Consider the following 27,816-nt stretch of genomic DNA (forward strand, 5'->3'; position numbering starts at 1 on the left):
AACAGTAACATCCGTGGCTTCTTACGATACATTGAGGTCAGGTGAAGCAAAACGATCCGTCTGTGCAAGAAACATTAAAACATTATTTTACAACATTATTGCCTGTAATCCAGAGTCTCAGGCAAACGGTCTGGAGTGATGACCGGTTAGAAAACAAATCCTTCTTTTGAACTGGTTCTTTTTAGTGAACTCGTTGAAAAAGTTCACCAAACCAGACTGAAGTATCTGAAACAGTTTGTGGCTCGAGCGGCACAGATCTACAAGTTACTCAATCAAAACTCACTTTCGGATGCCTGACAGTCAATCCGACTGAAAATGAGCCAAAATAGTGGCTTATCTGATCCTATGATGAATGAATTGATTCAGTGCTGAGGAACTGAGGAAACAGTTTGACTCGGACTGAAGACCAATGAGCCGCTGATATGCGCATGTGTGAACTGAGAGCTTGAATGAAGAGGCGAAATGAAAGTGTTTATGACACGGATAGGCAACTTCGGTCCTGGAGGGCCGGTTTCCTGCAGATTTTAGCTCCTAACCCTAATCAAACACACCTGAAGAAGCTAATCAGTGTCTTCAAGATCACTAGAAAGTTACAGGCAGGTGTGTTTGATTAGGGTTGGAGCTAAACTCTGCAGGACCGAAGTTGCCTATCCCTGGTTTATGGTTTCTCAAGGAGTTGATTTTAGTTTTTTCACTGGCTTTAGACATGTAAAACAATCACATTTCACATTATTGGGTGATTTAATAATATAATTGCATACACATGACATCATTACGTGATTACACAAACAAACTATTTTGTTTGTTTGTAGTTTGCTTAGTATCATGCCTAACAATGCCCTTCAACCATGACTTACAGTATTCACAACACAGCACGGCCTTATTGCTTACTTATTTTAAACATGCATGTGAGCGTACAGTACACAATTTGATCCAGTGAGACTGTTATAATAATATCTAATGAGCTCTTATCACACAGGTTTATTCATTAGGATAGAGAGTGTAATTCATACAGGTGTAAACCATTGATACAACTAAAAGCAATTTTGAGAACAGACCTGCACTGTTACTATGGAAACAACAGTGACAGTGATGAGTGGAAGGAGATGCTCTAACACAGTTAAAAGCATACTCACCCCTCAAAACTGCATCACACACACACACATGCTTGGTAATAACTGCATGTATGATGACATAATCACTGTGTCCGTTGAGGCCAAACTAAACTGGCTGTCAGGAGGGAGTTGAAGCAGGCAGAATCGCGTGCCAAAGTCGCAGCGCAGTGAAGGGAGTCAGGTGTTTTAATTGGTGTGCTGGGAATTGCGTGCGACAGACTTCCCAGTCGAGCTGCGGCATGAATAAACATACGCACAACATGCTCTGGAAAACAATGATGGCTGACAGGCACGAAACACAACACAAAGCAAAGAGCCCATGAAAAAGCCTTCACATGAATTATCAATCACAGATGAGCACAAAACTCTGAACATCAAGATGCAATAGAGCCTCAAACTGGAAATTAAATAGATTCACAGCAACTGCAAACAGAACTTTTTTTTAATAGATATGTGCAATTACGGTACAGAAAGCAAAAGGCTTCACCCTGTCATAATTCAGACTGAAAAACAACATCTTCAGTGCTCCTCAGGGATGAGTAGTATTCACTATTATTCAAGTAAACTTATCAACACTGATTTCATGAATATACTGAACCTCTAGCATCCTATTGAACAAAAGCACTTTTTTCAGTATTTTTATATATATTTTTTGCACAAATTATATAGACTGACTTGAATAATTAAACTGTGGGCATTTTGTTTGCTCAGTGTTGTTTAGCTTTGTTCATTACTGCAATTTAAGTATACACCATTCTGGATTGAAGGGTCATATAGCGTGTGGGTCAATCTACACTTTAGACTATTTCCTCACAGCATAACACCTGCAAACCACTGACCTGAGATAGACACGATTTTGATTTCTATCGCTATCCCATTTAATGAACAATCAAAAATCTTCCATTGGTCTTCATCTGAAATCCCCACTTTGTTTGCTCAGGTCTGTTTTTCTCTTTCAGCACTGTTCTTCTTCCCATTCTTATTCCACTCCTTCCACTGAAACACTGCTTCACAAATGCCCTAAAGGACGATATGCTCACAGCTGACTGGTCTGCTCCAGAATAACATCACACCTGACATCTCACTCACCTCTGCAAGAGCCACATGGGTATGCAAACCCATACCTGTCCCTCCACTGGGACAAACACCCTGTCATTCTCAACAATAGAGATGGGGATACTAAAGAATTTAACAATTATGATTCTTATTCAATTTCAATTTATCTGAAGAATATCTTGCCATTCATTTTAACATAATAAAGGTGCAACTGTTAACAGCTGATATGGTGCTTTTTCATCCCTTCTGAAGCTTGAAAGCTACAATCCCTATACACTGTAATGCATGGAAAAGAATCCCTATCAAACTCTGCAGAATTTTGTATACAGGTTCATAAATGAAATAATTCCCTGAGATGAAACATTTGACATGATGTCAGTATCTGATACTATGGAGAAACACCTTTCTCTGAGATTGACTAAAGCATGTTAGTGAAATTCACTAGCCAATGGCATTTGAGCGTACAATTTTAGCATAGCTCATAGTCTACTGTATAGAACACAAATGGCATCTCCTTATAATCCTTCAACTGAATCAAAAAGAGCAAAGCTCATCCTTGTTCAAGCAGAGTAACATGGCCAGCATATGCAATGTTTCGTTCTCTCATTTCAAGAAACAGAGATTACATGAGTTAACGGATGTTCCCTATCGGTTCACTTGACATTGTGTCAAAAGCTGATGCTATGGGGACAGTATAAAATCATGGTGTGTTATCAGCGCACAACTGACCAAGCCCAGCAGACCTGAGTTGTTAATAAGCATAAGTCGCCTCAATATGGTTACCTAAACATGCTATTATGGCAGTGACAATTGCCTGCACCATTCAGAATTGCATAAGCACACCAGATAGCCACACTGAAGTTTACACTATGACCTGACTGAAAATGGTAGCAGCTGAAGCGTAGCTACACACACACACACACACACACATACTCTCAAACACAATCTGCACTACATAACCTAGTTGAAAACAATGACATCTCTGGCATTTTCAGTATTCTCAATTCTAATCCACTGACAGCGATATACCGGTGTAACTCAAGAAAAAATGTGACAACTTGTCGGCATTTCAATAAGACATTGAGTGGTAAGCCTTATTAGCACTAAACAATCACAATGTTTAGTGCTGTATGATAGCAAACAATGCACCAAACACAGATTATAGAAATAAAGCCACTTTAGGAGATGATGTAACCCGCTTACATAGATAATGACAATAAGAGCCAACTGGCTAACTGAATTGAGCCCTGATGGTATATATATGACTGTGCTGCCAGTTCAAACAAGGAAATATTGGTTCTGTTCTTCTAATTGAAATGTTTTGAGTGCCAGACACACTACAAGGAGCTCCAAATAGTTGACGTTTCATGCTTTCCCCACACCTGTCCAGATGTGGCTGCACCAATGTTACCTTGGCAGGCCGCCAAAAACATGGCATCATTCCCTTCATCTGAACCATCGAACATGGCCAAACCGTGGTCTCTTGTGGAGGGATGGAAAATCACACTTGAAACTGCAGAATCGGGAGATTGAGAATCATGCAGGACCTGTGCCAGTGGGAGCTCATCAGTATAAAACCTCCTAAACCGCTCCACTGTTGGGTTTTCACATTTAAATCGAGTGCTTCCCTAGAGCACAGTGTTCGGAGACTTATGCACTCACAGTGAGAGCAGTTTGTATAGTTAGAAGTGGGCTCTGCTACAGAAATGCTCAGGCAGATGACAACTCTCTTGCTTATCAGACAGCTGGAAGACACTCACAAAGCAACACTTTGAAAGAAATTCCCTTTGTGAGTAAATTTGCTCTTGATTTAATGATTTAATTGATTTCTTGATGTATGATTTTATATATATATAAATCCTTAGTACATTTGACCAGAAGACACAGCAACCCCTCCTGATCTCTCTTTGACAGCTTCTCTTTCTCTCCGTCAGGCTGGAAGAGGTGTGGATACAGGTCTACTTATTTGTAACAGAACGGAAATATTCAACTGCCTCTTTTCTGTACAACAATAATTATTTGAGTTTCATGCATTTACTGTCACATTTCCTATAAAACTCAGCATTGTCATAATTTATCACCCAACATGTTGTAGGGTCGAAAAAGATCAAAGACTTTCACAGATCAAAGATCAAAGATCTTATACAACAAAAGGGCCATTTGACAGTCCTGAAGGCACAGAGTTGCTGATAACAATCAAAGGCTTGTATGATGATGTATCAAGATGTGTGTACATCAGGGGTCTGCTAATTTTCAAACCTTTAGTAAAGTAGGTGAAGGTGTTATTTGCTGATTGGTCAGTTTGATTGTCTCACATGGTTTTAATTACATGGTCAAGGAAGGCATAAAAGAAAATTAACAATTGTTCTTGGCCCGTATTCACAAAACGTTTTACCACTAAGAGTTCTCCTAAATAGCAGTAAAGGTTTTAGCAAAGAGTTTTCTCTTAAAACCTATTCACAAAGCTGCTGAGACAAACTTTTACTAAGGAATAGAGAGAAGTCCTAAGCTAAGAGTATAGGGACAGGGTTGACCTCATTGCTATGGATGATGTCAGCATGCTTGCTAACTATGCACACAGTGATTGGCTGATAGTCCCTGTCAGAGATTTAGTCATAGAAATATTGTAGAGTGCAATATTGTGTTGCCATATTGAATTTATTTATGAAGATTAACCCCTTGAGATGTACCATCTCATTTTCGAGGGGGGCCCACAATGGATCACGATCACAACATAGTAACAAAAAAATACAAACAAAACACAAATTAAGGTTACACTTTATTTCGATAGTCCACTTTAGACATGCTACTAACTATAAGTAACTTTTTAACTACATGTCAACTACATGTCAACTAATTCTCATTAAATTGCAACTACATGTCTACTAACTCTCAGAGAAGACTGATAGGTTAGGTTTAGTGTTTAACACTAAATAGAATATACTAACACTTTAGAATACTGTTTCTTTCTTACTGCATAACTAATAAGGAATTACTGAAGAACTAACAGGTAATGATTCATTAACACTTAGCGCACTACTGTTAACTACTATGGAAGAAGTGTTAACTAATCAGTATGTAATACAATTTTATGATTGTGTTAAGTAACAGTTAGCTAAACAATAACTAATGTATTCTGTCACACCTCCTGAAGAACTACTATTAATTATCTACTAGTTAAGGTTCAATAAAAATAACTATGAAGTAACTACTAATGAACAGTCATACACAATTACATTGAGTTGTGACCCTTTCATATAAATGTTATTAGCAGTAGTAGCAGTATGAAAATGCAATATTAATAAATGCAATACATTTTACAGAGGTTTTGCCTGTATAGTGAATTGTTTTGAGTTTGTTTTGTAAGAAATCAGCTTCCGATAGGAACCCCACCACCTCTCCAGTGCCATGCGATAACTTACCTTAGTTTTTATATTTTATATAAAGTACTGTATGTGTGCCTCCTCAGCATATACCATATTACTATTAATTCAATTTCTGTATGTAAGGCAAGGACTGAGGGAGAGGGGAAATACAGGTAACCCATTAGTAATTAATAAAGGATTATTAGATAATTCTTCAAGAATTACTTAGAACCTGAAACAGTATTCTAAAGTGAAAACATAGGGAGCTCATTAGTAATTAATAAATAATTATCAAATAATTCTGCAGGACTTATTTTGAACCTGCAAGAGTAGGCCTATTCTAAAGTGAAACTATAGTGAAACCTTTAGTAATTAATAAGGAATTAATTGCTTATACGGGAGCTGGGCTCAGGAAAACTGCCATTAACTAGGCATTAACACAACACAAAAACTACCTAAGACTAAAAAACAAATATGACCCAACAGCTTCATGCCAGTGTTTCAGAAAATAAATTAATAAATTAATTGATTAATTAACAAACCACCATTTTACAGAGTGTACTGTATCTGTAGTAAGTTGGATGTTATGGCAAGACGGTTGAGTTGCGGTTCCTTTCCGAAGCAGATTTCCTACAGAACAAGGAAATTATTTACCATACAGGCAAAAACATGAGGGGTGAGAACCAGAAAGGCTTAAGTGACATTTCACTAACTTTACAGGAGGGCCAAAACAAAACACTTACCATAGGTTGATCTGACTTTGTGCACTGATTTCAATCGTTTATAATAAACATTTGTATACTCATGGATGACAGTATACTTTTGCCAGTATATATATATATTAAATATATCCATTTCACCCAAAATGTCACTTACGCCCTTCTGGTTCTCACCCCTCGTTATGTACAATTATAGTAATGAGTCCTTTTGGGTGTGCAGCAAACAAAATGCATATTTCATTTCCATTATAGGCTAATAATGGTAGTAGTAGACTGTAACAAAGTTGGTACTATAGTGTCCTTTTACTAAAGTAATTTTAAAAATTAATAGGCCTACTTATAATTTTACTGGAGTAATAATTTATTGGGTATCTGTACTTTTGCTCAAGTACTTGATTTGTGGGCCACAACCTGAATATTATAGTGACTATTTGCGTATAATTGTTCAGTAGTAGTTACTTCATAGTTATTTTTATTGAACCTTAACTAGTAGATAATTAATAGTAGTTCTTCAGGAGGTGTGACAGAATACATTAGTTATTGTTTAGCTAACTGTTACTTAACACAATCATAAAATTGTATTACATACTGATTAGTTAACACTTCTTCCTTAGTAGTTAACAGTAGTGCGCTAAGTGTTAATGAATCATTACCTGTTAGTTCTTCAGTAATTCCTTATTAGTTATGCAGTAAGTAAGAAACAGTATTCTAAAGTGTTACCGAATTAGTTGACGTATACTTACAAAGTTTCTGATAGTCAGTATGTTGAATGTTGTGGACCCATAAAAATAAAGTGTTAGAAGATATTAAGCGGACAGTCTACTAATACTCTAATGACTGCTAGTTGGCATGTATTTGCAAAGTTACTTACTGTTAGTAGAATGTCTAAAGTGGACTATCAAAATAAAGTGTTACCCAAATTAACATTACATCCATAAACAACACCAAAGAACAAAACACAAACATTAATTGGAGGGAAAAAAACACCACAACATTAAAATAATAGTAGCAAATCTGAAACAAATCATAATACAAAACTTACCGATCAGTGATTCTGATCACAACATAAGCCAAAAAATATCTTCAAAAATAACATGTACAATCCAAAGCAAAATATGATAAAGTTTGCTTACACATCTTAAATGATGTAATAGATCGAATTTCAGCAGGTAAATCATTCCAGTCTATTAGACCTTTAAACATGAAAGCTCTTTTACCAATGAGGAACAAACAAATAGGTCTGAACAGAATGCCTAACTTGATAATTTAAAGAAAAATGTGCTAAATATTGTTGTAAATAACTAGGATATTTAAAATGAATACATTTGAATATAAATTGAAGCCAGTGAATATGTTATCTTGTGTGCAAAGATGGCCACTGGAGAACATCATATATTATACAATGATGAGTATAAAAAGAACACCCCAAAACAAATCTGCAAAGTCTATTATACACCATGTTAAGAGGAGCAAGAACTAACATTGAAGCAGTCTGATAAACAACATCACAATAATCAAGGACTGGAAGTAGAAGTTGAGAGGCATTTCTTATGAACACTGTATGAAAAACTATTTCTAGATCGATGTAAAGTACTAATTCCAAAGTTGATTTTATGTAGAATATTTATTTATTGCCAAACAACATAATTGTCTGGAATTTCTTGGTGAGCTCAAACACAAACACCTTTACATACATACATAAATACATACATAAATTATTCCAACCATTATAAGGAATGAAATACAGATGCATAAGTGCCAGAAGAGTTTAAAGCATGGACCATCCTACAATAGGTACTGTTCAAAAAGCGTGCAGACTTAATTTAATTGGCCTAAGTCGTCTGCCTGAGGGTAAAGGAATAAAAAATGTCTGGCCGGATGTGTGGAATCTCTAAGAATTGTTAAGCCTTTTTTCTGCAAATGCGAGAAATTGTCATCAATCGTGGGAAGATCACAACCTATAATATTTGAGGCAGTCCGCACTTTATTACAAATCTGAATTTTTTTGTTGAACTGTGGAGCTGCCAAACCACACTATTATTGAGAAAGTCAGCACACTTTCTATGACAGCTCTATAAAACCTGAACATACCAGCTTTAGATACTCCACATTTTTTGAGCTGTCTTTAGAAAAACAATCTTTGATTAGATTTATTAATAATGCCTCTTAAGTTGTCCTGCCACTTCAACGATGCAGATATTGTGGTTCCAAGAAACTTAAAACTCTTGACATTTTCAATGACCTGGCGATTAATAATTAGTGGCATATCAGCAGTTTTATGCTATCAAAAATCAAACACAATTTCCTTTGTCTTAGCGGCATTCAATTTCAAATTGTGGGTACAACTCCATTCAGTCAGTCAATGTTGATAGCCTCGTTTCTATAATTGGTTTCATCATTACCTGTTATCAAACCAATTAATGTAGTATCATCAGCAAACTTAAAAATTGTAACTGATTCACTGTATGAAACACAATCATTAGTGTACACGGAATATAACACTGGTGACAATACGCAACCTTGTGGAGCTCCAACACTTATAGTTCTAGGGCTCGAAATCATGTTGTTAATTTTGACTACCTGTGATCTATTCTGCAGAAAATCCAAAATCCACAAAGCAAGAGAATGATGAACCCCCAATTGCTCCAACTTACCAAAACGTTTTACTGGAACAATTGCATTAAATGCAGATTTATAATCCACAAAAAGAGCCCTGACATAAGTGCCAGGAGTCTCAAGGTGTTGCAGAATTGAGTGAAGACACAGAGCAACAGCATCATCGACTGACCTGTTAGCCCTATAAGCAAATTGGTAAGAATTCAGACTAACAGTTGAAATTATATTCTTCAGTACCAATCTCTCAAAGATTTTCATTACAACTGATGTTAGGGCCACTGGTCTGTAATCATCTAAGCAGCTAATATGCGGCTTTGTTGGCACAGGAATAATTATAGCTGCTTTAAAATATGCTGGAACTCTACTCACTGTTAGCGACCAATTATATATCTTGGTGAAAACAGGAGCGAGAGAAAAGGCACCCCATTTTAGGCACCAAGTTGCAGGTGATATGGCATCAGGGCCAGCTGTCTTCCTGCAATTCTGCCTCCTCAACAGGTTCCTAACTTCATGTTCTTCTATTTTAAAAGATGGAGTCAGAGAACTGGGCCAGGAAGGCAGCGTTAGCTGACCAACCTGTACCGTTGGACTAAAATTACTATAGAAGGCGTTAAGTTCATCGGGCAATGTAATGTCATCAGACATGACTGGGGCTTTTTTCTTATAACCTGTAATCTGCTCAAGACTTCTCCAAACACCATAAGTATCTCTAGTCATCAGTTTATTTTCCAAATTATGCTTATAAAGACCTTTTGCCTTTTTGACTGCTTTTTCAAATTCACGTTTAATGGTTTTATAAAGCTCTGTGTCCCCACTCTTAAATGCCCTATGTTTCTCTCTCCATAAAGTTTTAATTTCCTTATTGAACCATGGCTTATTGTTATTATAGTGACAAACTTAGAAGGTACTCACACCATCTCACAAAAATGTATATATGATGTAACCACCTCTGTATACTCATCCAGACCAACACATGATTCCTTAAACACAGACCAATCAGTGGTCTCTAAACAGTCCATTACAGTCTCTATTTCAGCAGCAGACCTTTTTTTTTTTTGTGCAAGACATTTAGATTTGCCACAATAAACAGTAATAAGGAAAATCATATTATGATCCGACTGGCCCAATGGAGCTCAAGACACAGAGTGAAAAGAATGAGAAAACACACTGTAGCATTGATCTAAAATCCTGTTAGCCCTAGTCGACACTGTAATCTGCTGTTTAATTAATATGATTAATATGTGATTTATAGGAAAGTTCAGAATCAAGCCATACTCCAAGATATTTAATAGTATAAACTTTATGCAGAGAAGTGTCATCTTTACATAATATAGCACAGGAACTACTTTGGGATTTAAGTTTCTGTCTAGAACCAAAAATCATAATATAAGACTTAGTTTTATTAAGCACTAATTTATTATCCAAAATCCAATCTTGTAAAATATTAAAATCATACGGAAGAGATAAATGAATTTGTAAAATATCAGAATTGGATACATATATGATGGTGTCATCAGCATAAAGTTGAACACTACACTTATTGAAAATTAACAGTAAATTATTGGTGCTAAAAGATTATTTAAAAAAAGTGGTGCTAGTATTTAACCTTGTGGCACACCTCTTTGTTGAACCAAAAAATCTGATTTATTCCCATTTAATACCTCACATTGTTTTATATTATGCAAATATGAATTAAACCACATAATTGCATTTTCAGACAGATCAATAGCATGAAGTGTATTTCAAAGTAAATATCGATCAACTAAATCAAAAGCCTTGGACAAATCAAGAAAAATAGCACCGGTGAGTTTACCATCATCATTAGTAAACTTAAGTAATGCAGTAGTTGTAGAGTGAATGGACCTAAAGCCAGATTGATATGGTGATACAATTTTATTGATACTTAAATAATCTGAAAGTTGTTTACATATTTTTATTTTTTTAAACTTTAGCTATAGAACATATAATAGATATAGGTCTGTAATTATTGAGTACATCACTTCCCTTGTAAAGTGGACTTATGCGTGCCCTTTTCCAAATAACTGGTATCTCACATGTGGACAAAGACAAATTAAATAACTCAGCAAGTGGATACACAAGAATATCAGAAGATAATTCAAGAAACTTATTTTCAATATCATCCAAACCAGCACCACTAGTACCACTTAATTCATTAATAGCATTCTGAACTTCTATAGAAATTTAAAATAACTACTACATGAAAAAGTATCATATATAGTACCAGTATTCAAATAAGAATCAAACAGAAGAAAAATGCTGATTGAATGACTGAGCAATAGATAAAGAGTTGTGTAATATTGTATTGTTAACTCTAATTTGATTAACTGAATATTTACCTGTAGTATTGAATTTGTTTTTAATTTTATTCCAAAAATACTTAGAGTTCTTACAATACTGGGAAAGACATTCTTTATAAGTAGATTTCAAATTTTGTACTTTTGTCTTGGTCAAATTTCTCAAGCGCCTTTATACTTCCCAATCAGCATTGCTTCTTGTCCAACGAAATACTGACCATGCTTTATCCCTTAGCCTAAAAAGTCTAATAAGGAATTAATTATAAAAAAATATGTATAAAAAAAAATCCCAAGCATCTTGTACATTAGGAATTAAATGAAATATTTCCCAATTAATAGAAATCAAATAGTTAATAAATGAATTTAGATTCAATTTTTATATTGCCTGATTTTAATTAATCTAGGAGGGGATTTAGGTCATTTAATTTTCCATACACAAAATAAAATGATAGTGATCACTAAAGCAGCCAGACATAAGGTTACACTTTATTTTGATAGTCCACTTTAGACATTCTACTAACTATAAGTAACTACATGCAACGTAAATGCTGGTCATGTGACGATGACTATAATTAAATATATAATGCAATATTGTTGACGAATAAAAACGAGACTAAATGTGTTTTACAAAATAACAACTATGCTAAAATGTCTCTTAATTTTCGTTGACTAAAACGAGATGAAACAAAATGTTATAACGTTATTTTGTCTCGTTTAGTCGCGTTATTATTATTTTGCAGTATTTCTGTTTCCTGTGTCTCACTTCTGGGGAGATGGTGCTCACTGCAGAACACAAGATACAGGGGGTGTGGTTGGATCTAGATCCAACTCCTCCCACCTTACATTTACCTAAACCTACCCGTCTCCACCCCCTAGATGTAGATCCAACCCTGCCCCCTGGATCTTTGTTCTGCATTGAGGGGCTACTGCTTCTGGAGCTGCAACAGGTTGCACTGCGCAGACGTCCCTTCTTTAAGCCCCACTCGCGCCATTATTTAGAAGACGACAACAAAAATGTTTGGTTGGTAAAATAAATGTTGTAAATTCAAATCAGAGCATCTTCCTTGTCTGGCATGGATGTATTCTTAAGTCTAACAATACTATAATAAGATAACCTTGTTTGAAATGGGTTTGACTAAAAGAAAATGTTGGTTTCGTCTATACTACTAGCGCAGTGGTGGGCCATCAGGTGAATCGGGGCCTTCTCTGCTGGCCCTAAAAAAATAAAATTGTGTGAATTTTTTTTTTATTAATTATTTAGGTATAATTTTAATTTGTGTAATGTCCACTAAATTGCTTATGATTAGTTTAGTTAAAGGTGCCATAGAATGAAAAACTGTCTTTACCCTGGCATATTTAAATAATAACAGTTCTGTACATGGAAATAACATACAGTGAGCCTCAAACACCATAGTTTTCTCCTTCATATGTAAATCTCGTGATTAAAAAAGACCACTGAAAAACAGGCGAATCAGAACATAACACCGACTGTGAAGCAACAGTCGCGATCACTACGCCCCCAACATTTGCATAAACCCGCCCTTGTTCTAAGCCGGCCGAACCATCAGAAGCTCTGCAGGTATTGTAAATAAACAAGCGCGGACAACAGCGAAAATAACACAATAAATGTTATGTTCCAGGCCGTGCAGGGGGTGTGAAGTGCAGGGATGGGTTGGTGTCTGTATTCAGAAAGGCACAGAAAGCAAATAACGCGAGCCACTAAAGTGACATGGTTAGCTCCTTGCTAGCGGTAGCCTGTTACAGTACATAAGATTTCACTCTCAGTAAGGAATTTCACTCTGATGCCCGCGTTTTATATACAGTATAATTACCCGACGATATAACTGCGAGAGAAAGTATTTAAATATATATTTTCCTCCCTGTGCTTCCTTCTTGCTGATGAGCCGTACTGTGAAACAGCCAATCAGAGCAGAGCTCAACATTGAGCAGCACTGTGAAACAGCCAATCAGAGCAGAGCTCATTATTATTCATGACCCTGCCAAATAAGCCAATAACAGACCGTTTCATTCTAGGGAGAAATCCTAGGGTTGTAAATGGACATGTAAAATCGTTTCTGGAGATTTTTTGCCCTTACTTAAGCCACATACCTTCTGTGTAGATATCAGAGAACAATTTAAAATACTGTATCAATGCATTCTATGGCACCTTTAAGGTTGAACTGGAATATCCTACATAAAAAAAGTCAGAGGCCAGCACTACAGTGCTACCCTTTTGTTGAAAGACGTCACATCTGATTTGTTAAGAGCATTAGTGACAGAATCATCAGCCAATCAAATTTTGACTTTTAATGACAGCCCGCACTCTGGGTCCAGCTACTTGCCCAGTGCTACCCCCAGCGTTAGACCGCCCCTTTAATTAGGGATTTCCAAGGTACGAACATGAAAGTAAACGAAAAGAAAATGACAGCTGCAGTCATCCGCGCCTACACCAGATCTTGTTGCCGATCTACTAAAATCATCTTTTTCAAGGCGCTCTTTTGCAGACAAAAGAGAATAACTGAGAAAGGAAGACCTACACCCAAAGTGAATTCGCTAACAAAGGCCAGCAAAGGTTTTATGTGCCATTTCAAAGATTGCAACTATGAGTGCTATCAGTGGCTAACAGCTAGCACCAAGCACAAGTTATTTTGTTGGCTGTGTTTACTTTTAAATCCGAGTAAAGGGGCATGGAATAACAGACCCATGGACTTTATTTACAAGTGACAGGTGAGTGCTTTATAATTTGATGAGTATTGTCTCATGCACATTGTTATGGAGGTGTATAATAATGATAATAATGTGGTGTGGTGTGTGGATGTCCAGAGTTTGTACAGTTTTGCTGCTTTGGGCGCGTCATCATTTTAGAGTGACATGAATGTGCATAGTGACCCGTGTATTGGCGGATTACTTTTACTGACCATGTAGGGAAATTGACTCTGCATTTAACCCACCCCAATCTAGCCTACTATTAAAATAGTTGATCAGCTGTGTGCAGCATAATATGTGCATTATATGCATATAGCTGCGTTAGCTGTAACAGAGATGTGTAAGATGTGTACATGTAGTTTACAGTTGCTTACTGAAGGCCCTGACTGAAACCCCACGGTATGCCACTGCTACTAGGTACTTATACTATATTGACTGGGTTAAATAGAATTACTAAAAAGAGACTAAAATACAATTTTCGTCGACTAAAACTAGACGAAAATTGTCATGGGTAATTCTAACTAAAATAAGACTAAAATGCTCAGGCTTTTAGTTGACTGAAACTTGACTAGACTAAAGAGTATGAATGTGACTAAAACTAATAAAAACTAAAATGACAGCTTCACACAAAGACTAGACTAAAACAAAAATTAAAACAGGCCACCAAAACCAACATTAATGTCAACTAATTCTGATTAATTTGCAATTACATGTCTATGAACTCTGAGTAGACTGTTAGGGTAGGTTTAGGGTTAGTAGAAGTAGAGAAATACTTGCAAAGTTTCCCATAGTCAGTATGTTGTAGATCCATCAAATAAAGTGTTATAAATCAGACAGTCTACTAATTTTCTAATGACTGCTAGTTGACATGTAGTTGTCACGGTGCACACAGCAGGGAGGAACACACAGACGAGGATGTAACTCAAAATAGGGCAGGGCAAGACTGACACAGACAGGAACACTGGGTTGTAACGAGAAGAGCAGCTGAAATCAAACTGAACAGACAGGACTATAAATACACAGGATAATCATAGATAATTAGACGTACACGGCTGGACAAGAATTAACTAATGATCACACTAGACGAGGACAGGAAACAAACCAAATAAGGAAACAAGAGGCACACATGACAGAGGACTGACAGTAGTTGCAAAGTTACTTACTGTTAGTAGAATGTCTAAAGTTGACTATTGAAATAAAGTGTAACCCTGACACCTGACCTTAAAAATCTGTTAGGATGTGAAACAAATATCCAATCAAGAAGAGACTGAGTTCGGGCAGTAACTCTTGTAGGCTCAGTAATTAGTTGGGTAAGATTTAAACTATTAATTTTTTTCTTTATTAGATGATATATCTAACCAATTTTTATTAAAATCACAGAGTAATATCATTTCATTTTACTTCACTGGTGAAGATTGTGGTGTGTATTTGCTTCCAATAATTATACATTTACGTAAATGTGACCCTGGAGCACAAAACCAGTAGCACAGGTATATTTGTAGCAATAACCAACAATACATTGTATGGGTCAAAATTATAAATTTCTCTTTTATGCCAAAAATCATTAGGACATTAAGTAAAGATCATGTTCCATGAAGATATTTAGTCAATTTCTTACCGTAAATATATCAAAACTTCATTTTTTATAAGTAATATGCATTGCTAAGAACTTCATTTGGACAACTTTGAAGGCGATTTTCTCAATATTTAGATTTTTTTGCACCCTCAAATTCCAGATTTTCAAATAGTTGTATCTCGGCCAAATATTGTCCAAACAAACTGTAAGAAGAACTGGTCTTATTTCTAAAACGCACACACCTAACACCAGACATGCTGGCGCCGTCTGGAATGATCATATTTATCTCCTGGGGCCGTAAAATCCCGAGATATACATGAAGGAGTAACAGCTGGAGGTCTCTCGAGAATAGACTGCTTGGTTATCATAAACCAAGTTGGACGGAGAAAAACTCCCTTGGATGAATTTGAAAAAAACCCAGAAAACACTCCCTAGTCTCTTCCCATTAAAGTTGCAATCACTCAGGGAAGTAATCGCTGAAGAAGACTTTTACGACTTCGCGCCTCGCCCAAGAAAGGAATGTGCCTTGTCCTTGTTGCTATCTAATAGACAAAGAGCAAAATGCTTTGCTCAAGGAGTTTCAAAGGGAACAAGGTTATACTAAGTTTCTGCGACTGAAATTATACTCGAAAACAAAAACACTATATACCATATATTTACAACCTAGATATTAAAGGATGTTTTTGTTTCTGACATTTAGATTAGATTAGATTAGATTAGATTCAACTTTATTGTCATTTATGCAGAGTACAAGTACAGAGCTAATGAAATGCAGTTAGCATCTAACCAGAAGTGCAAGAATATAGTGTTTTATATACATATAAGTGCAGAGTAAATGAAGATATGATTTACAGAATGTACAGTGGAATTGCTATATACAGTATTGTACAGTATTGAGCAGAGTATATACAGAATATAAATAGGAATGCAATGTAGGGATTGTATGTACATTATGAACAGAGCAATGTAGGATTATATACATTATGAACAGCAGAAACGTGAGAACAGTGGTAATAAATAAATACAGCTGGATGAGTGTGCAAAATATTGATAGGACAATGTATTCTATGCAAAATAGCAGTAGTGCAATATTTTATAGAAATATTTTACTGTGCTTTGTGTAGTAACAACTTTATACAGTTTATAGTGTGATAACTTGTACAGTCTGTGCAAAATAAGAGTAGTGCAAATGCATGTGTGTAAAGTACTGTGACCAGTGCAGTAATAAGCAGGTGCAGGTTAGATTGGTGGTGTGGCGTTCAGAAGTGTCACAGCCTCGGGGAAGAAGCTCTTCCTGAGCCTACTAGTGCGAGAGCGTAGGCACCTGTAACGCCTGCCGGATGGAAGGAGGGTGAAAAGTCCATGGTTAGGGTGAGAGGCATCCTTGATGATGTTTCTTGCCCTGCCCAGACAGCGCTTATAATAAATGTTCTCAATGGAAGTTAACTGGGTGCCGGTGATCCGTTGAGCAGTTTTCACCACCCGCTGGAGTGCTTTGCGGTCAGATGCGGAGCAATTGCTGTACCATACTGAGATGCAGTTCGTGAGTATGCTCTCAATGGTACAGCGGTAGAATTCCACAAGGATCCTGGGATTCAGGTGAACTTTCTTAAGGCTCCTTAAGAAGTAAAGGCGCTGCTGTGCCTTTTTGACCAGAGTAGAGGTGTTATGGGACCAGGTGAGGTCATCAGAGATGTGGATGCCAAGGAACTTGAAACTTCACCTTCATTGCGCCGTGGGGGCTCGAGGACACCCTTTGACTCGCGCGTGCGTTAGACTCCTTGGTCCGTGTTTCAAGACGGGTCGGGTGGGTGGCCGACCTCGCCGCGGACCTCGAGCACCCTTTACGAGGGCCTGATCCCCGCCCATGCGGTCCGGCGCGGTCGGAGACGTCAGCAGCGTGTGATTGCTGGTGGGTGTTTTTGACCTTTGATTTCTCCTTTCCTAAACAGAATATACCTTCATGTCATATATCTTCAGAAAGCTCTGATATTGGGCTTTACATTGATGCTAACCTTTTAACAATAGCATATAGATTTGCTGAAATATTAATAAAATACTACAGTCAAATTTAGACAATCGTTGAATTCACTAAAAACAGCTGTATTTGGCCTGTGGTTTCTCCTTTACTAAACAGAATATACCTGCATATCATATTTAATGATAGCATAAAGAATTCCAGGATTATGAAGAATTTATATGTTGCGATTTGGCCATATTCAATTTCAATATTGGTCCATTTGCAGCACACGTCAGCAGCGTGTGATTGCTGGTGGGTGTTTTTGACGCCTCGGGCAGTTTAAAATATATTTTTTTGCTTTTTATTTTATTGTAACCTTAAATTTAATCTTAAAATAGCTCCTTTTGTGTTTTATTTGCTGGCTCTTAAAAGGGGATGAATGCACATGAAAAATATTCTTAAATTTAATTTAACTGATAAAACATATAAACTCAGGCAACAGTTATATTATATATATATTCATATTATGAACTATTAGATTTTATGGAAATATATTAAGATAAATTTTGACATTGCAGACATTGCAGATAATTTTCTGCAATTTAATAATAGGACTTTAAATAAATCAATCAATGAGAAGAAAATTGGGAAAAACTACACATTGTATTTATTTTTGTATGTGTTTATTTATTTTTGCCTTCCCCTTCTCTTCCCCAATCATTCCTCTTATCAAATTTCAGGCTCCTCACCTTTCTAAGTGTATTTGACATCCGATACGATAGGTGGCGATAGTGCTCAGAAAGAGTTAGCCGCCATTAAACAAGAAGAAGAAGACGTGTTTATGTTCCACGCGCGATCTCCTATGGAAGCGGGGAAAACACTCTTTCGCTGCTGTTTTCAACGTTTTCAGGTGAGTTTAATCCCTAAAACATATTACATACAACCATCTCAACTGTCTGCCTAAAATGTGTGCTGTTCTGCAAATCGCTGACGTCACTTAAGGGAGCGTAAATGAACTGAATGAAGTTGAGATGTATTTTATTTCTGTGATCAAAGCTGAATTTACAGTATCGTCTGTTTTAATTATTCAGAAATCAGTTTAGCAAGCTGATTTGCTGCTCAGAAAATATCTCTGATACATTTTTTTTCTTTTCAGGATTCTTTTGAAATAAACAGTGCTTATTTGAAACAAAAATATTTATTCTTGCTGAATAGAAATCTACATTTCTTAATCAAAATGTTTCTTGAGCAGCAAATCGACATCAGATTTATTTTTGAAGGATCATTTGACACTGAAGACGAGGAAAGCTAAAACAATACATTACAATTTTAACATATTCAAATAATAAACAGCTCTCTTTGAATTGTAATACCCTTCTGATAATGTCCGGGGCTCAGACACACTCTCTGTTTAAATCTAGATAAAAAAATATTGTTTTTAGCCAAGCATTCACATATCTCATAAGATTGAAGAACAGTAATAAATGCACATGATCTTCTTTTGCCTGAAATAATATGAACAGCTACCAATCCTTCTCATCTTGTTTATATCTCTCAGGTTGCCCATCCCAGAGTTACTACAGCCTCGCCCGTGGTGACGTCAGATGATGCCAGCGTTCATGAAGACTCCAGATGATGGCAGCTGTGGATGGATGCAGTGTTGGGAAAACATTGTGAGGTAAGCTAACAGTTACTCCTCAAAAAATGAACAGTAAAACTACAGGCCTGGGAAATGTAGCAAGCTAATCTACAGCAACATGGCAAAAGTATATTTACTACGTCTAAGCTATTCAAAAAAATAAATAAATAAGAATTTTTTATATTGAACCAACATCACAGCAAATCAGTTTAATAAAACTGTCAGTCAAGCAGATAGACAGGCAGAATATTTCAGTTTATTTGTTTATGTAACAACTGATCCAAACCAATTTCAACAAAAATCAGTGTCATGTACAGGATTTACCTCATATTGTGACATATAGGCAAAATATATTTTTGCTGTCAGCCGGATATAAAAACGTAGAATTATAATGAAAATTACATATTATAATACGAATATGAAATAACAGTACAGTGGAAGACATGTTATAATAATATAATAATAATAATATACTTTTTTCGTGTTTTTGTTTTGTTGACTCCCCCAGATTTTCAAGGGCCGACGAGAACTCGCCGGAACCGCAGCGCTTTTCAAAACACACGTCCATCAAAACACCTCACAGCGTTCAGAAAAAGCTCTACTTCCTTTAGTGGACTTTGCTATCCTATTGAATCTTTGACCATTAGTTTTTCCAAACTGTCGTTTATATTCTTCAGCATCTCTCTTTACCCCTCACCTGCAGGATATAAATCCCCTATGGGTTTAGGGTGCGCTCATTCTAAGTACAGGGCCCTGCTGTATGTTTTGTGTGTGCTGGGTTTGATGTGGGAATTTTCACCTTCAGCTGGTACACGACGACGCTGGGTCGCGGGGCGGCATCATTTACGGTTGCCCGTGGTAATTTCTGTCTGTATCTGTCGATTTCAGATGGAGGCACCACATTGCTCCATTCCAAACTAGCGTTTATGGTCTGTAGCATTTCAGCATCTCTCTTTACCCCTCACCTGCAGGGTATAAATCCCCTATGGGTTTAGGGTGCGCTCATTCTAAGTACAGGGCCCTGCTGTATGTTTTGTGTGTGCTGGGTTTGATGTGGGAATTTTCACCTTCAGCTGGTACACGACGACGCTGGGTCGCGGGGCGGCATCATTTACGGTTGCCCGTGGTAATTTCTGTCTGTATCTGTCGATTTCAGATGGAGGCACCACATTGCTCCATTCCAAACTAGCGTTTATGGTCTGTAGCATTTCAGCATCTCTCTTTACCCCTCACCTGCAGGATATAAATCCCCTATGGGTTTAGGGTGCGCTCATTGTTTAGGCACCACGTGAGGGCGGTTTGAATTAACCCTTTATGGTGCCGTTGGTGTCAAACGGTATACCACAACGCTGGGTCGTGGGCCGGCATCATTTACGGTTTAACGTAAATGGCTTTTTTATTGTAACCTTAAAACCTTAATTATTTTTTATTTTCTTTCTCAAAGTGTTGATGTCATGGGTGTAAAATTTTTTATTTTGTTACGAGTATTGCAAAATCATTATTGTATATGTTTTTGTAACAAGTTTACAGACAAGCTCAAACAAATAAATATATAATCACCAAAAATTTAAATGGTCTCCCAAAGCCAGAAAAGTTCTGTGTTTAACCTTTTATTTAGTTTAGAATGTAAAATATGAATCCACTAAAGTCAAACTTTGTGACACTGGGTGTTTTCTGCAACTTTTTAATCATGAAATCAATAAACTTTATTTAAGATGGAAAAAATTGTGACCTCTGAACAAATGTTTGTCCTCTTACATAATAAATGTAATCTTATCATTAAATACACTTTTCTAAATAACAGTGTTGTTTGTCAACCTTTTTAGATGAACATAAAATTAAGTTTTGTGTTAGCTGAGAGGTCTTTGTCCTCACATGCAGTGGGTTGTGGGTGGAGGGGTGTCACAAACTTTCACAGAGCTCTCAAGCTTACTGACTTGACTTGTTTTATTGTTTTTTACTGCACTACTTAATTAATAAAATGCACTTGATTTCTCCACTTCGTCTCACTTACTTTTTGATTTATTATTAGAATTAATTTTTTGTTGTTGTTGTTTTTTTGGAAACTGCAATACTTTTTCAGGATTCCTTGAAGAATAAAAAAATAAAAAGAGCAGCATTTATTAATAAAAATCTTTGCTATCACTTCTTTTCGGTAAACCCTGTTTTTACTATAGTAAAATTAATTACTAAGTTTTGCTATCATGGCAATACAATTGTTACAATTTTTTTTAAATGTATATTATAATGTAGCTATAGAAAACTAATGTAAGTTTGTGTCTGAAAGTTGAGTCTGGAGTTACTTTGTTCCTTTAACTGAAGGTGTAAATGCTGGAGTGGGGGTTGTGTCTTCTGTGGCCACAAACAGTCTGGATTCAGACAATTCTACGACTATTATAACACAATTCATATCAATATAAAGCTTAGAATCTCAGCTTTAATATGATACTACACTCATTGTTGTATCCTGAACAGAAATTGAGAAATAAAAGAAGGTATTTTCAGAGCTTTACCCCTCACCTGGGTATAAATCTCCTGTGGGTTTCGGGTAATCAGTCATTGTAACAGTGTTTTAAACTTGTGATTTTGCCATATTCAGTTTGACTATCATAATACAATTGTTACAATTTTTTTTAAATGTATATTATAATGTAGCTATAGAAAACTAATGTAAGTTTGTGTCTGAAAGTTGAGTCTGGAGTTACTTTGTTCCTTTAACTGAAGGTGTAAATGCTGGAGTGGGGGTTGTGTCTTCTGTGGCCACAAACAGTCTGGATTCAGACAATTCTACGACTATTATAACACAATTCATATCAATATAAAGCTTAGAATCTCAGCTTTAATATGATACTACACTCATTGTTGTATCTTGAACAGAAATGGAGAAATAAAACATTTAATTCAGCTATTTTCAGAGTTTTGAGAGCCCTTCAAAACAATATAAATTTGACCGTAGTAATTTGCTTTTCATTCAGACAATTCTACGACTATTATAACACAATTCATATCAATCCGTTCAACATCAAGAACGGATTTAAGTTGATAAATAAGAAAACAATGTGGTTTAACAATTTTACAGACAAGCTCAAATAAAATGAGCCTGAATTAATATGAAATCCACTTTGTTTTTTTTTTCATGCAAAGATAAATGTGAAATTAAAGAGGCTGGACTTACATAGGAAATGTTGAACTTATGCAATGTGATCAGTTAAATTCATGAATAAATAAATAAGAACCAGATGAAATTGACAGGGGAGAACAAGACAATGACAAACTGTAATTGGGAAATAAAATATTAATTCAAAAACATTAATTTATACAATGTGGTTTAACAATTTTAAAAAGGTAAAAAAATTGGTATGTCATCTATGATTGGTTTAACAATAACACATAATAACTGTCAATAACTAACCAAACCTTCATGCACCTTCATAGTTCTGTCTATGTACATTTTTCTTTTTTTAATTCTCTATTTATGTATGTAATTTATTGTCTATTTTCTTTATTATTTGTTTTGTTTTGATTTTCACATTGTGTGTGTAAACACACTTGGCTATAAAGCTCTTTCTGATTCTGATTCCTCCAACCCCCCTCACACAAAGTCTGTGTGTGTGTGTGTGTGTGTGAGCAAGCTTAGAAACTTGTGTCCTCATGCCCCCACCCCCACTCATCTGTTTGACTTGTGGCCCAGTGCGCCACCCAGTGGACATTCATAATTTTACAGTCTTACCAACTTAGAAAAGAAAAAATCATTTAATTTCACACATTCATCTAAACCTACACATTTATTGATAAACAAATAATTAAATTTAAAATATTTAATTCATAAGATACACAAACATTAATCTTGAATTAAACAGACAAACGTAAATAATAAAATTTTTAATGAGATTTGAAAAAAAAAAGATTGTAAAAATCAATAAAATAAATAAGAAGTACAGAGATAGTCAGCGTCCTGCCATCTTTGTTTTGACTGTGAGTAATATTGGATTATAATTTACTACGGAAGCAGATTGTCTTAAAAAGTCTGGCCTTCAAAGCTCTTGTTTGCACTCTGTTTGACTCACCTCAAACTAACTAATGCATGCCATAATAATGTATTATATAAAAAATGTTATATCGTTCTTTCAATTATATTATTTTTTTTTCCAAATTTTATCTTCAGACAAATGAAAAATAATCTTTGCTGTAATCAAACAGTGTTAATTAATAAACTGCACTTAGTTTCTCCACTTCATCTCACTCACTTTTTGAATAGTTATAGAATAATATACACTACAGATTTTGCCATTTTGAGCTTGGCTTGGGGTCCATTTGCAGCACGTCAGCAGTGTGTGAATGATGGAGGTTCTGTTTGACCTGTGATTTTACAATTTCTACACAGGATACGCCTACATATGTTTTTTTTGGGAAAACAGAGAATAGGAGCTTTTTTTGATGTTAAACATTTAATCATAGAATTAGGAAGAAAATGTCTGTTGAGATTTTGCCATTTTGAGCTTGGCTTGGGGTCCATTTGCAGCACGTCAGCAGCTTTAAATTATTTTTATTTTTTTTCCAAATTTTATCTTCAGACAAATGAAAAAGGATCTTTGCTGTAATCAAACAGTGTATAATTAAGACATACAGGTTACCCAGACATAGCAAATATAATTTTTTCCCACCAAGCGTCCAAAACCTTAGTCATTTTTATGCAAAAAAAGACAGGAAAAATGACTAAGTCGCTCGACCTAGTTGTTTTTTGGCCACCGAGCATCCAAAACACAAGACTAAGTCATTTAAAAGCTGGGTATGAAATGCCTATGTTTACTCTGTTTTTTTTTTTTTCCTCTTACTGACTTGACTTGTTTTATTGTTTTTTACTGCACTGCTTAATTTATAAACTGCACTTAGTTTCTCCACTTCATCTCACTCACTTTTTGAATAGTTATAGAATAATATACACTACAGATTTTGCCATTTTGAGCTTTGCTTGGGGTCCATTTGCAGCACGTCAGCAGTGTGTGAATGATAGAGGTTCTGTTTGACCTGTTATTTTACAATTTCTACACAGGATACGCCTACATATGTTTTTTTTGGGAAAACAGAGAATGTGAGCTTTTTTTGATGTTAAACATTTAATCATAGAATTAGGAAGCAAATGTCTGTTGAGATTTTGCCATTTTGAGCTTGGCTTGGGGTCCATTTGCAGCACGTCAGCAGCTTTAAATTATTTTTATTTTTTTTCCAAATTTTATCTTCAGACAAATGAAAAAGGATCTTTGCTGTAATCAAACAGTGTATAATTAAGACATACAGGTTACCCAGACATAGCAAATATAATTTTTTCCCACCAAGCGTCCAAAACCTTAGTCATTTTTATGCAAAAAAAGACAGGAAAAATGACTAAGTCGCTCGACCTAGTTGTTTTTTGGCCACCGAGCATCCAAAACACAAGACTAAGTCATTTAAAAGCTGGGTATGAAATGCCTATGTTTACTCTGTTTTTTTTTTTTTCCTCTTACTGACTTGACTTGTTTTATTGTTTTTTACTGCACTGCTTAATTTATAAACTGCACTTAGTTTCTCCACTTCATCTCACTCACTTTTTGAATAGTTATAGAATAATATACACTACAGATTTTGCCATTTTGAGCTTTGCTTGGGGTCCATTTGCAGCACGTCAGCAGTGTGTGAATGATAGAGGTTCTGTTTGACCTGTTATTTTACAATTTCTACACAGGATACGCCTACATATGTTTTTTTTGGGAAAACAGAGAATGTGAGCTTTTTTTGATGTTAAACATTTAATCATAGAATTAGGAAGCAAATGTCTGTTGAGATTTTGCCATTTTGAGCTTGGCTTGGGGTCCATTTGCAGCACGTCAGCAGCTTTAAATTATTTTTATTTTTTTTCCAAATTTTATCTTCAGACAAATGAAAAAGGATCTTTGCTGTAATCAAACAGTGTATAATTAAGACATACAGGTTACCCAGACATAGCAAATATAATTTTTTCCCACCAAGCGTCCAAAACCTTAGTCATTTTTCCTGTCTTTTTTTTGCATAAAAATGACTAAGTCGCTCGACTTAGTCTTATGTTTTGGATGCTCGGTGGCCAAAAAACAACTAAGTCATTTTCATGCAAAAAATCTTTTGCATAAAAATTGGCCACCGACTTAGTCATTTTTCTGGGCATTTTTGGACTTTAGGCGTTCATATTTGGGCAATTATAATTTACTACACAGATGCAAGGAGGCAGACTGTCTTAAAAAGTCTGGCCTTCAAAGCTCTTGTTTGCACTCTGTTTGACTCACTCAAACTAACTTTTGCATGCCACAATAAAGCATTATAGTTAAAAAAATGAAATAAGTAAATAAATATTTGATGAAATAAGTTTTATATTGAAAAACAGCTCTATTTGACCTGTTTCCATTTCTAAACAGGATATAGCATAAAGATTTCCAGGATTATGAAGAAAATATCTGTTTTGCGATTTGGCCATATTCAGTTTCAATATTGGTCCATTTGCAGCATGTCAGCAGCGTGTGAATGCTTGTGGGTGTATTTGACCTGTAATTTTGGATTATGGATTATGAAAAGTCCATTTTTGGACTTTAGAACTTCGTATTTGTGCAATTTTTGTCAAATCGTGCATTCCTCACTGTCTACTGTCACCAATGTTAACCCATGGGTTGACCAGATATTAGAATCCACAGCAAAACAGTGAGCAAGCGATGAAAATCTGGCATCGCCTGTCTGTTGTGCATTTTTGGACTTTAGAACTTCGTATTTGTGCAATTTTTGTCAAATCGTGCATTCCTCACTGTCTACTGTCACCAATGTTAACCCATGGGTTGACCAGATATTAGAACCCACAGCAAAACAGTGAGCAAGCGATGAAAATCTGGCATCGCCTGTCTGTTGTGCATTTTTGGACTTTAGAACTTCGTATTTGTGCAATTTTTGTCAAATCGTGCATTCCTCACTGTCTACTGTCACCAATGTTAACCCATGGGTTGACCAGATATTACAATCCACAGCAAAACAGTGAGCAAGCGATGAAAATCTGGCATCGCCTGTCTGTTGTGCATTTTTGGACTTTAGAACTTCGTATTTGTGCAATTTTTGTCAAATCGTGCATTCCTCACTGTCTACTGTCACCAATGTTAACCCATGGGTTGACCAGATATTACAATCCACAGCAAAACAGTGAGCAAGCGATGAAAATCTGGCATCGCCTGTCTGTTGTGCATTTTTGGACTTTAGAACTTCGTATTTGTGCAATGTTTGTCAAACCGTACATTCCTCACTGTCTACTGTCACCAATGTTAACCCATGGGTTGACCAGATATTACAATCCACAGCAAAACAGTGAGCAAGCGATGAAAATCTGGCATCGCCTGTCTGTTGTGCATTTTTGGACTTTAGAACTTCGTATTTGTGCAATTTTTGTCAAATCGTGCATTCCTCACTGTCTACTGTCACCAATGTTAACCCATGGGTTGACCAGATATTAGAATCCACAGCAAAACAGTGAGCAAGCGATGAAAATCTGGCATCGCCTGTCTGTTGTGCATTTTTGGACTTTAGACTTTCGTATTTGTGCAATTTTTGTCAAACCGTGCATTCCTTACTGTCTACTGTCACCAATGTTAACCCATGGGTTGACCAGATATTACAATCCACAGCAAAACAGTGAGCAAGCGATGAAAATCTGGCATCGCCTGTCTGTTGTGCATTTTTGGACTTTAGAACTTCGTATTTGTGCAATTTTTGTCAAATCGTGCATTCCTCACTGTCTACTGTCACCAATGTTAACCCATGGGTTGACCAGATATTAGAATCCACAGCAAAACAGTGAGCAAGCGATGAAAATCTGGCATCGCCTGTCTGTTGTGCATTTTTGGACTTTAGACTTTCGTATTTGTGCAATTTTTGTCAAACCGTGCATTCCTTACTGTCTACTGTCACCAATGTTAACCCATGGGTTACCCGGACACACCAAATGCGTGAAAAAGCATAATATCTCACAAAATGAGGCACGAGCAGGCCCCTTAGGGGTCAGGGAGATCAAGCGCGTGCCATGACAGGCTCGTGGGGATGGGGCCTCCGCGCAGGGGGGCCAGAGTGTAACCCGGGTGACCCATCGGTTAACCAAATTTCAAAAATGACAAAAATGGGGAAAAGGGCACACGGCGCGTAGATTTACGGTGCCAATGGTGGGGAACAGCTGAAAAGGGGCAAGAAATTCACCCCCGGGGGGCCCGGGGGCCCCGTTCGCCGATGGGCGACCGGCCGTTCGCCCATGGGCGACCCGGGTCGCCCATGGGCGACAGAGTCATGCTCAACAGGGTCTTCTTTCCCCGCTGATTCTGCCAAGCCCGTTCCCTTGGCTGTGGTTTCGCTAGATAGCAGGTAGGGACAGTGGGAATCTCGTTCATCCATTCATGCGCGTCACTAATTAGATGACGAGGCATTTGGCTACCGGTTTGGCCACACCCTCCCTTGACAAAACGGGCCTTCCCTGGGACGGGCCCGTGGGGGTGCGACTTTCCGAGTTTTAAGGCAGCTCGTCTTCCATACTAACACACATATAGACGCTTGAGAGTCTCAAGCGCCTAAATGCTATGACTACAACTAAGTAGTATTCAGGTCCGATACCTTTTCCGCACTATAGCGCCATCGATAGTATATTGCGCATGATGAGTGGCCAGCGTGGTGGCATCATCTCTCCCTGTTGAGGTGCCATCTGGTGAGCGGCGAGAAT

The 27,816-nt window shown here is 36.6% G+C and overlaps 1 protein-coding gene and 1 long non-coding RNA gene across 9 annotated transcripts in view; one reads left to right on the forward strand and one right to left on the reverse strand.

Annotated features, from left to right (window-relative positions):
* LOC306883954 (neurexin-1a-like) overlaps positions 1–27,816 on the reverse strand; it is a gene marked incomplete at both ends in the record, with an annotated part of 389,273 nt that overhangs the window by 39,621 nt on the left and 321,836 nt on the right. The gene's annotated exons all lie outside the window — the stretch shown is intronic.
* LOC306883955 lies at positions 18,188–21,066 on the forward strand. Its single transcript, XR_013785398.1, has 3 exons — positions 18,188–18,338; positions 18,987–19,106; positions 19,576–21,066. It is a non-coding gene; the product is annotated as an uncharacterized lncRNA (long non-coding RNA).

Source organism: Barbus barbus (assembly GCF_936440315.1).
Source record: "Barbus barbus genome assembly, chromosome: 18".
Classification (NCBI taxonomy): Eukaryota; Metazoa; Chordata; class Actinopteri; order Cypriniformes; family Cyprinidae; genus Barbus; species Barbus barbus.